The sequence below is a fragment of the Pelophylax lessonae genome, assembly GCF_965119305.1.
Source record: "Pelophylax lessonae genome assembly, chromosome: 3".
Classification (NCBI taxonomy): Eukaryota; Metazoa; Chordata; class Amphibia; order Anura; family Ranidae; genus Pelophylax; species Pelophylax lessonae.
The window spans coordinates 605,799,582-605,810,762 of NC_138770.1; the positions used below are offsets into that span (position 1 = coordinate 605,799,582).

Below are 11,181 nucleotides of genomic sequence, written 5' to 3' on the forward strand. Positions count from 1 at the left end.
GGAGTGTGTGTAAACCCTCCTTCCTCGCATGTAAAAAATCTTTGAGTTAACTTATGTTTTTAGAATCAGCCACAGCCTGAGTAGAAAAACCTCTTCCTTGCCAGCATGCTGTAAAGAAGGTCCCTCACTTTCTGTATTAAAGCAGTGATCTTTCTGGAAAAGTCCAAAATTGCTTCTACTACTGAGTCAAACCTATAGCTCTGCAATCGCAAGTAACATTCTTCCTGCTGATTGTCGAGCTTAACCTTCACAGAGAGACCACTGCTTGCACACAGATGGCAAGGGTACTTCTCTGCTGCAAGCTGGCAAAGGACAGGCTTTTCTGCTCATGCTGTATCTGCTTTCTAAAAAAAATAAACATAAACACTTTTAGCCGTACATGGAATGGTTTTATGTGATTAAACACTTGCCAACCGCCCACCGCATATATACTGCAGCAGGCTGGCTCGGCTGCGCAAATTGATGTATGGGTACGTCGGTTCACAGTAATGGTGCTGGGGGGCGGCGGCAGTGCACTCCTGCCCCCAATAGGCAGCGGGGATGCCGATCCAAGGGACCAGCGGCTGCGATTGCCGCCAGGCACCCGCGATCGCTCCCTGCTGAGAGAGAAGGACGGTCAGCTGTTGTAAACACATCCCACCGTTGTTCTCTCTCAAATGATCACAGAGCGCCTGTGATGCTTCTATATAGGATCACAGATCTCTGTGATCATTTCACAAGCCCATCCCCCCACAGTTCGAAAACTGTCCCCTAGGCTCACACTTAACCCTTTGATCACCCCTGGTGTTAGCCCCTTCCCTGTCAGTGTCATTATTATAGTAACAGTGCATATTTGTAGCACTGATTACTGTAGTAATGTCACTGGCCCCCCACAGTGTCAAAAATGTGAGTTAGGTGTCCAATCTGTCCGCCGCAATGTCGCAGTCCCGCTAAAAATTGCAGATCGCCGCCATTAATAGAAAAAAATAAATAAATAAAAATTACATAAATCTTTCCCCTAGTTTGTAGACGCGATAACTTTTGCGCAAACCAATCAAAATACGCTTATTGCTAATTTTTTTTACCGAAAATATGTAGCAGAATACAAATTGGCCTAAAAGGATGAAAATTTTTAATTTTTGGGGACTATTATATAGCAGAAAGTGAAATATATATATATATATATATATATATATATATATATATATATATTTTTTTTTTTTTTTTTCAGAAATGTTTTTTGTTTATAGCGCAAAAAATAAAAATCGCACAGGTGATCAAAAACCACCAAAAGGAAGCTCCGTTTGTGGGAAAAAAAGCCATCAATTTTATTTGGGTACAGCGTCGCACGACGCAGTGCTGAATCACAAAAAATGGCCTGGTCATTAAGGGGGGCAAATCCTTCCGGTCCAGAAGTAAATCAAAATAAAAGTTCCATTGGGCTTTAAGGCCACATGCACACTAGTGCTTAGGCATGCATCCTGGGAAGCATAGGAGCAGCGTACATCCCTGCGGCCAGCAACCTGACAAAATCTATAAGAGGCTGAAATATGCAGCAGCTTGTACCCGTGTTTAGGGCTTTATGCCTGAAATGCAAAATTCCAGAGCAGAATAAATGAGTTGTTATGTTTAGGAGATCTGAGAGTTGGAGTGGTTGAGTAGTTTGGCAAAAACACTGGGCAGGGCGGACAGCGCTTAGTCTATGAAAAAGCTGTGCGTTATCAGCCCACAACAGGACTTTAGAACAAAAGGAATATTTAAAGAGGAACTGCAGTCACTGTTAGGGCTGATTCATGCTGGGAATTGCACAGGAACGCGCTGTACATTCCTGTGCGATTCACATGCTGTTCTGTGCAATGAGATTTCAGCACATTCAATTTGACAATCAATCACAAGCCTAGGGATCCAGCGATGTCTTCCCCGGTCTGGTTCTTTGCTGCTCCTGGAGCACCCAGCACCACCATCTTGACTGTGGTGGTCCACCATCCAGCTGTGAAATATCAGAAAGTCACAGCTGGCTTCTAACAGTCAAGTTGGTGGCACCGGGGTCTGAAGACCGGGAATGAACCAGCCTAGGTGAAGACAGAGCTGGATCCCTGGGCTGGTGACTGTCTGTTTATTAAAAGAGCAGCTAAAGTATTTCATGGGTAAGACACGCTACGCTCTCACAATGGTCCTGCAGCCTCCTGGAACATGTGCTCGCCTAGGGAAGATATCTGGAAGTGGATGTGGGTACCTGTGAGAAAAAGGTACCCGCTACCAAAAAAACAAAACACTAATAGTAGGGAAGAGGCGAGGAGGAGGATAAGCTGAACCCACAACAGTAAAATCAGTCTGTATATGCAGTAAAGCATGCTTGTTATACTCACAGTGAAACCTAAGGGGTTAATCCTTTGAGTAAAAAGGCTGTTTGATCCTGTCTCCTCTGGTCCTCCCCTTTTTCCACTGTCCCAAATATATCTCCTGATAGTACAGAGCTAGGGGGCAAGCTGCACATGCTCAGTTTGGTGTGTATTGCTAGAGAGGATTTTTTTCTTGGGAGAGTGCATGTGATCAGCACAGGGCCAATCAGCACTGTCCAGACATGGGGTCAGGGGTCCTGCATCTTCATAGGACAGTCAGAGGAGAATGAAAACTCCTCCTACAAACAGGAGAGGAGAATAAAAACTCCTCCTTTTGCTCTGACATACACTTTTAACCAAATATATTGTTGCCACAAACAGGATCACTAAATTGACATGGGCCTGACACATGTACTAAGCACAACAATACAGCAATGTTAAAAAGAAAGGTACTTCAACTCCTTAAAGCTGACCTCCAGTCATTTTTGTGTTCATTAAAAGTCATCAGCTACAAATACTGTAGCTATTGACTTTTAATAACCAGACACTCACCTGTCCCAGGATCCCAGGAGTGCTCATCAGGGCATTCCCTCCCTACGCCTTCTGTCCCCGGCGCTGGCATATCAACTGTGGGCATGCGGCTGTAACAGTTTGGGAGTCCCGCTGCTAGCGAGTCCCGCTGTGCATTGTGAATGGTCCTGCAGTCTTCTGGGACCTGTGACGTGTCCTAGAGGACTTTGGAGAGGGAGGGAAAGAGGAAAACTTCCATTCGGATCGCCAAGGTCAGTGATGGCAAACATTGGCACCCCAGAACTACATTTCTCATGATGCTGAACTACACAGCAGAGTGCATGAGCATCATGGGACATGTAGTTCCCCAATATCTGGGGTGCCATTTGCTAAAGAGGAGGGGGTGAGGAGGCCATAAAGTTGAACTTCCCCTTCTGGGTGGAGCTCGGTTATAATGCCTGAACAAATCTTAACCACTTGGCGCCTGCACTATAGCCGAAAGATGGATACAGCATGGCCTTAAAATGCCAGGAGGGCATACATGGATGTCCTCCCGTTCACGCGCTGCCCACTCTGTGATCGCCGAGTCCTTGAGTTGGCTGATTACTGATCGAGGTAAGGGGCCAATCACAGCGGGATCGAGGTAAAGGACCAATCACAGGGGGCCCTTTACCACGTGATCAGCGGTCAGCCAATGACAGCTGATCACGGAAGTAAACAGAAGCCGGCTATCGCCTGTGAGCGTGAAGAAAAGAAGAAAGACATTAACCGGGTTCTGTTAGAGAGACATCGGTCCCCCCAGTGCTCACCTGTGATGCTAATCAGTACCCACCAGTGCCATCTATCAGTGCCCATCAGTACTGCTAATCAGTGCCCACCAGTGCATCCTATTAGTGCTGCCAAATCAGTGGCCATCACCTACTCATCATCTGTGCCACTTGTACAGGGGGGCTGAAATTGTACTGGATCGCACCAAAAGTAGTGCATGTACTACTATTCAAAAAACACACTCTAAGTACTGCGTTTGCAATCTGCATTTGGGGTGTCATTAGGATTATTTTGACACCTGCCTCAGATCACACACCCAGTGCGTTTCTTACCTGGACCTGGAAATGCGCACAGAACGCAGGTTTCTTGCACTGGTTTCCGGTGTGAACGACGCCTTAAAGCGTTTGTAAAGGAAATGAAAAATTGTTTAGCAAAAAAGAAAAATCCTTGCGGTGATCAAATACCATCAAAAGAAAGCTCTATTTGTGGGGGACATAAATTTGGTTTAGGTACAGCGTTGCAGGACCGCGCAATTGTCATTCAAAATGCAACAGCACTAAAAGCTGAAAAATATATATATATGTTATACTTACCTGCTCTGTGCAGTTGTTTTTTTTACAGAGCAGCCCAGATCCACCTCTTCTCAGATCCCCGCCAGCGCTCTGGGCCGCTCCCCCTTGCCAAGTGCCCCCATAGCAACTCACTTGCTATGGGGGCACTCGTGCATGCTCGCTCCTGAGTTGGCTGTGTCTTAGCCCCACCCCCTGTCTCACTGGCTGTGATTGACAGCAGCGGGAGCCAATGGGGAGCCTCAGTTCTCGTGCACAATGCCGGATGGAGATTGGGCTTAGTATGTACTGGGGAGGGGGGCTGCAAACTGAAGGTTTTTTACCTTCATGCATAGAATGTATAAAGATAAAAAACCTTCAGCCTTTACAACCACTTTAATGGCTCCTTAAGAGTACAGCAGCTCCTTCCAAGTGTCCTGGAACTGTTCTGAGACCAAAAACTTGCCCCTCATTAGCATCATTACATCTTTCACAGAAAGAAAAAAAAAATATAACAGTAAAAAAAAACTTTAGGGCTTATTTACAATATGTGCAGTGATCTGCGCTTTTCATCACTGGATAAACCCAGGTCGCCACTAGGACATATTGAAAATAATTGTTTTCTATGTGCCCCGTTCACACTACAATGCTGGTGTGATGTGCGGTGCGGTGCAGAAAAATTCAGCAAGTCTGCATTTTTCCGCACCAATGCTGGATGCCACTGCATGCCATTGTACAGAACGCAACCCAACGTGTTAATGTGTAGAGACATTAATTAATTGTCACTGGGTGACACTTCAAATAAAGTTGAAAGTTGAAACACAAATGACGTTGCTCCTTGCCAGAGCTGACATGTTTTATAGTGCAGGTTAGTGGGAGCCTAGCCTTAAAAAGTGGCAGTACACAAATAACAATCAACTACACGAAAAAAAGAAAAACACTAATACCAATAATACCATGACAAAAAACTACCTAAACAACACACCCAAAAAAAGAGCTTTTATTCGTATTATTAAACAATTTCATTTTAATTTCACCTAACCAGCTCAATGGGCAAAAAAGAGGCCCCATTCACACTTTGGCGTTCCGGAAACAGGCACAGAAACACGTGTTTCTACACGCGATCCCAGAAGTGCGTAAAAAACATGCCTAAATGCGCATCGTGTTTGCGTTGCCTCGATGACGCCCCAAATGTGGGTGGAAGTCGCCTATTTTGTTGCAAGCCAAAACACGCAAAAAACGCACTTGACTCACTGTCAAAAACAAAGGTACATAAAATGCTTTGGCGCATCTGTCATGCGTAGGGCAGCCCATTCAAGGGAATTTGATGCCCTATGCTGTTGCATGACAAACGTTTAAAAAAAAAAAAAGCGTTAAAAAAAGCGGTGTGTCGCATTGCACATGTTTGAATGCAGCCTGAGAATTTTCCTTCAATGAAATACCACTAATTGCTATTTTCGCAGAGAAATGACACCCCGTCATTATCACGCATGTCTGTGCATGTATTATAGTGTGAATAAACCTTTAGCTCCCGCTCACATCGGGGCGAGTGGACATGCGATCTGGCAACAGCACCATCCGAATCGATGCAACGCTGACTTTGCGGCGCTACACCGATTCCCAAAAATAGTTCCTGAGCTACTTTTGGCGACTTGGGGGCATGTTCAATAAACATCTGTGCATGATCCTGCACAGATGTCTCTCAAATCGCACTAAAATGCATGTTTGAAATTGTGCAAGTTGATTTCAAACTGATGATTTCAAACCCGCCTTCAGTGTGAACCTAGCCTAAAGCTGGATACACACTATACAACGTTTGTTGTCAGATTTCCTTTAGATTTACCTTCAACTATGTAGAGCAAGGTCCTGCCTGATTGCATACAAATTGAAAGTGTTTAGATTTGACCTCATATTATATGGTTTTGGTAAATCTTAAGGCCCGTAAACACGATAAGAAAATCTGTAGGGAAATTTCGTCCGACGACCGATCTGCCGATTTTCGGATTGTTAGTATGGTGCTTTCTTTTGACAGCCGACTCCGACTTTTCGGCCGACAAAATCCTGATGTGCAGGCTATAAAATTTTTGTCGTCCGTCAAAACAACGTCCGATTTTCGTCTCATTAGTACAGATTTCGACGGGAAAAAATCTTAAGAGCAAGACTAGGCATGCTCAGAGACGAAAGAACACATACAAAGCAATCCAACACATGACATCACTTCTGAAGTAGAATTCTGTCGTACGGGAAAATTCGTATGAAAATAACCTCTTCACTTTCCACATCAGACTAGCATGCCACAAAAAACCGACGACAGATCGTTCGATAATCTGATCGTGTGTACGGGGCTTAAAGGACAAAATCTAAAGACAATTGTATAGTGTGTATGGCCCATAAGTGTCCATTCACACTACCGCGACTTGTCAGCCTGACAAGTCGCGGTCCGTCGCGGTCCATGCAGTGCAACAGGACCCGTTCTAATAGGAGCGACACAAGTCGCTCCGACTTAGAAAAAGGGTCCTGTACTACTTAGGGGCGACCTCGGAGCGACTTGCATAGACATTCATTATATGAAGTCCGTGCAAGTCGCGCCGAAGTCGCGGTGCACGCGACTTCACAGGCTATAAAAGTGACCTAGTGTGAACCGGCACTAAGGGTTCATTCACACCAACAACATCGGGCAATGTTGTCCAAATTGTCTCATGTCCTGTGGCTTTAGATCAGCTGCAATGAAGAAAACATGACCTGTTGCATTTTTGCACAATGCAATCCAAAATGCAGTATAGCGTTGCAGCCTAAAGATTTGCATAAAATTTTAAATAAACAGAGAACTAAAAAAAAAAGCAGGCACAGCCATGCATTTAAATGACACATTGCAGCGCACGTGTTCACCGCACATACAATAACATGCACTGTGTGCTGTGAATGAGCCCTAAATGTCCATTCTAAATACAGGACAGTGTGGGCTAGTGATTTTTTGTTTGTTTGTTTTTTGCTGCTTTTGCCAAATTCCAGCCAAGAACTTGAAGCCAGGAGAGTGACAAAGTGCAAAAGACTTGAGGATGAATTAGTGTAGAAATGTAGGAGGTTGTCACCTGTCTGTCCCCTGTGCTCCTGGGCTCCGCTGGATGCTCTTCTTTCTCTCCCAGGCTGGATGGTCCTCAGCAGCTCCTAGAAAAGTCTCACCTGTCCTGCAGCTTCACTGTCCCTGCGCTCTATGCTCCCCTCCCCCTACACTAATAAACAGCAGGAAAGAAGAGCATGATGGGACTTTCATTGAAGCCTGGGCCTGTGGCTGTGTACAAAGTTTGCAGACAGAGTAGGGTTGGGTCTGTGGATGAGCGTCCTCCCTCTTCTGTGTTCATGTACAATGCTGGGAGCACGCCTCCTTCCAGCCATGTGTTCTGTATGGGATACAAATCTTCCAGCTCTGCCTCCATACCACTCATACTGTCCATCTAAAGGTCACAACTGGCCCTGGCTGACCTCTGACCTTTCACATAGGCTGTCTTCATCCTGATTGGAGCAGAGCAGTACAGATGTCACTTTTGTCACATTCATGTCCTGTTCAGTTTTACATCCCTGAAGCCTAAAAGGTTCACGTTAGGTCAATGGGCAGCCAGATGTGAATAAACATGCATCCGTTTACATCTGATTGCCTCCAATCTGTCACATTTATGTCCAAATAAATGGATCTAGATGGACCTGTATGCGCTGGTGTGTGACGTGAACATCCACTAGAACGCAAAGGATTTTTTTTTATGACTTCTACACTCACCGGTCACTTTATTAGGTACACCTTGCTAGTACCGGGTCCAGGTTGGACCCCAGTTGAACTGCCTTTATTCTTCGTGGCATAGATTCAGCAAGGTGTTGGAAACATTCCTTGGAGATTTCGGTCTATATTGACATGTTGCTGCAGATTTGTAGGCTGCACATCCATGATGTGAATCTCCCGTTCCACCACATCCCAAAAGTGCTCTATTCTATCTATCTATCAACTCGCAACGCACAGACATCGCATGTGCTTGCATAGCAGTGCGGTGCAAATCACATGCGATGTCTGACATTGCATATGTGTGAACTGGCAGTAAAAACAGTACACAGAAAACATAGTAAACATTGTTAGGGTCCTTTCACACGAGCGATCCGATCAGATCCGCGTGTCAGTTTTTCAGGCGGATCTGATCGGATCCTCCATGCATCCCTATGGGGCAGCGGATGTCAGAGGAGACATGTCCGCTGACACCCGCTGCCATCCGCATCCGATCCTGTCCCTGAAATCCAGACGGATGGAAACCCTATTTTCCATCCGTCCAGGGGATCGAATCGGATGGGATCGGATGAGAGCTGACAGGTGGTCCGCTCTCATCCGATTCCCCCATAGAGATGCATGGGGCTGGGACACCTCCCTCTCTGCACACAGATCGGAGAGGGAGCTGTCACCTGCCTGCTCAGCGGGCATCAGTGTATCGATCCCCCGCTGAGCAGCACGGATCCGCCTATGGAAGCGTACTGTGTGAAAGGACCCTAAGGCTCCATTCACACCTGGGCGTTTTCAGCTCCAAAAACGCAAAAAAAAAAACGTTTCCAAAACGCCCAACAAGTAAAATCCCATTCATTTAAATGGCCTCTGTTCACATCTGAGCGTTTTAACGCCTGAAGCAAAACGCCCAACGCTCAAAAAAGTACATGAGCTTCTTTTTGGGCAGATTACAGGCGTTTTCCATTGTTCTCTATTCAATCTAAAAACGCCTGCACAAAAAACGCCTGAAAAAACGCCCGAAAAAACGCCCATAAAAACACCTGAAAAAATGCCTGAAACAAAAACGCCCAGGTGTGAATGGAGCCTGAGGCATACAGGTAACCCCTTGATTGCCCCTAAGGCTGCATTCAGATGTCAGCGTATGGATCGCGGGCAGAATCGCCGCGATTCCGCCCACGATCCGGAGATTATTGCAAATCGCGGGACGCCTGTGCGTTGCCCGTGATTTGCAATAGCCCCCCAAACGCTGAGCGATGTTGCTGCGATTTCCGCCTGCCGAATCGCGGTAACATCGCGCAAAAAAAATCCCGGGACGCATTACGCCCAAAAAAGTACAAGAGCTTCTTTGGAGCGTATTGCGTCCCGCAATTTTTTTTTTGCGCGATGTTACCGCGATTCGGCAGGCGGAAATCGCTGCAACATCGCTCAGCGTTTGCGGGGATATTTCAAATCACGGGCAACGCACAGGCGTCCCGCGATTTGCAATAATCTCCGGAATCGCCGCGATTCCGCCCGCGATCCATACGCTGACATGTGAATGCAGCCTAAATGTTAATCTCTTCTCAGCCAGTGTCATTCATATAGACACTGTATTAGTTTCATTTACTACACTTATTTGGATTTTTTGTTTTTACCATAGACATGTAGCAGAATAGATTTTGGCCTAAATTTAAGAAATTTGATATTTTTTTTTGGATACAATTTATGAAAAAGTTTTTTTTCAAAATTTTTGGTCTTTTTAGTTTATAGTGAAAAAAAAAAAAAAAACAATGTTGATCAAATATCACCAAAAGAAAGCTCTGTTTGAATGAAAACAATGATATAAATGTAATGTGGGTACAGTGTTGCATGTCCGCGCAATTACCAGTTAAAGTAGCCCAGTGCTAAATAGCAAAAAATGGCCTAGTCCTGAAGGGGGGTAAAAACTTTCAGAGATGAAGTGGTTAATGAAAGCTGTAGATTTAAAAATATTGAAAGTAGCTTTTGAAATGACATTAACCCATACAGTAGACACCAACTCTCCCAGCGTATCTGGGATGGTCCAACATCTAGGTGCTCCGTCCTGATGTTGCTATGTACCAAGATCACAACATCACCCTTATTTGAGTTACGGAGCATGTGTCTGTGTGGGACCACCCAAAAAGTAGTAAGATCTGAGTCTAAAGGCCCGTACACACGATAAGAAAATCTGTATGGAAAATTCATCCGACGACCGATCTGCCGATTTTCGGATAGTTAGTTTGGTGCTTTCGACAGCCGACTCCGACTTTTCGGCCGAAAAAAATCCTGATGTGCAGGCTATAAAATTTTTGTCGTCCGTCAAAACAACGTCCGATTTTCGTCTCATTAGTACAGATTTCGATGGAAAAAAATCTTAAGAGCAAGACTAGGCATGCTCAGAGACGAAAGAACACATACAAAGCAATCCAACACATGACATCACTTCTGAAGTAGAATTCCGTCATACGGGAAAATTCGTATGAAAATAACCTCTTCACTTTCCACATCAGACTAGCATGCCACAAAAAACGGAGGACAGATCGTTCAATAATCTGATCTTGTGTACGGGGCTTTAGTCTGAGTCTGAATCTGATCTTTAGCAGCAAAGCTGATACAACTGTTTGAGAAAACAATGTTCAGTGCATAGGACACAAGACATCGCTGGATTTCTGGTAGGATCAAGCGGTATTTTCTTGCCTTGTCCTATGCACAGATAAAACAAAACTCTTTCAATGGTTTATTTACCAGATCAAAATCGAGCAAATAAGAGAAGTTCATTGTTAGGGATCACATACACTGTAGAAACCAGATTTGTCCACTGCATTGTTTGCATCTTGCTCATGGTAATATGGGTGACGGTAAGGCAGTCCGTTGATTTTGAATGGGCTGTCAACACATCAGGACAATAAAAAATAATACATAAACCTTTTATTTTTAAAGCAAGCCTTAGGGATCCTATAATGAAGGTCCTCTTTAATTAATGGGAGTTAAGAGTGTACAAAGTCTTTACATCTACCCAAAATGTTGCAGTGCTGGAACGCGGTGTTCTGGGGCAGAAGAGTCATCCTGGAAAGCTGGTACATATGGCACAAGATAAAATGTGAACATACCTAAGAATCTGCCAGAGATGGCAACATTCTGTACTCATTTTCTATTATCTAACATTCCAGGAGATAAAACCCAGGGATAACGTCCATCCCTTGTGTGGTGTGCTGGGTACTGCACGGAGCTGGATGCTGTTCACTGTAATCTTCAATGACATACTGTTTAT

At 44.8% G+C, this 11,181-nt stretch overlaps 1 protein-coding gene across 1 annotated transcript in view; it reads right to left on the reverse strand.

Moving 5' to 3' along the window:
* The window catches only part of EPHX1 (epoxide hydrolase 1), a 105,610-nt gene extending 98,161 nt beyond the window's left edge, over positions 1–7,449 (reverse strand). The window contains exon 1 of the mRNA XM_082251230.1: positions 7,240–7,449. The gene's annotated coding sequence lies outside the window, so the exon portion shown is untranslated. The remainder of the gene's footprint in view (positions 1–7,239) is intronic.
* Positions 7,450–11,181: the final 3,732 nt, after the last annotated feature.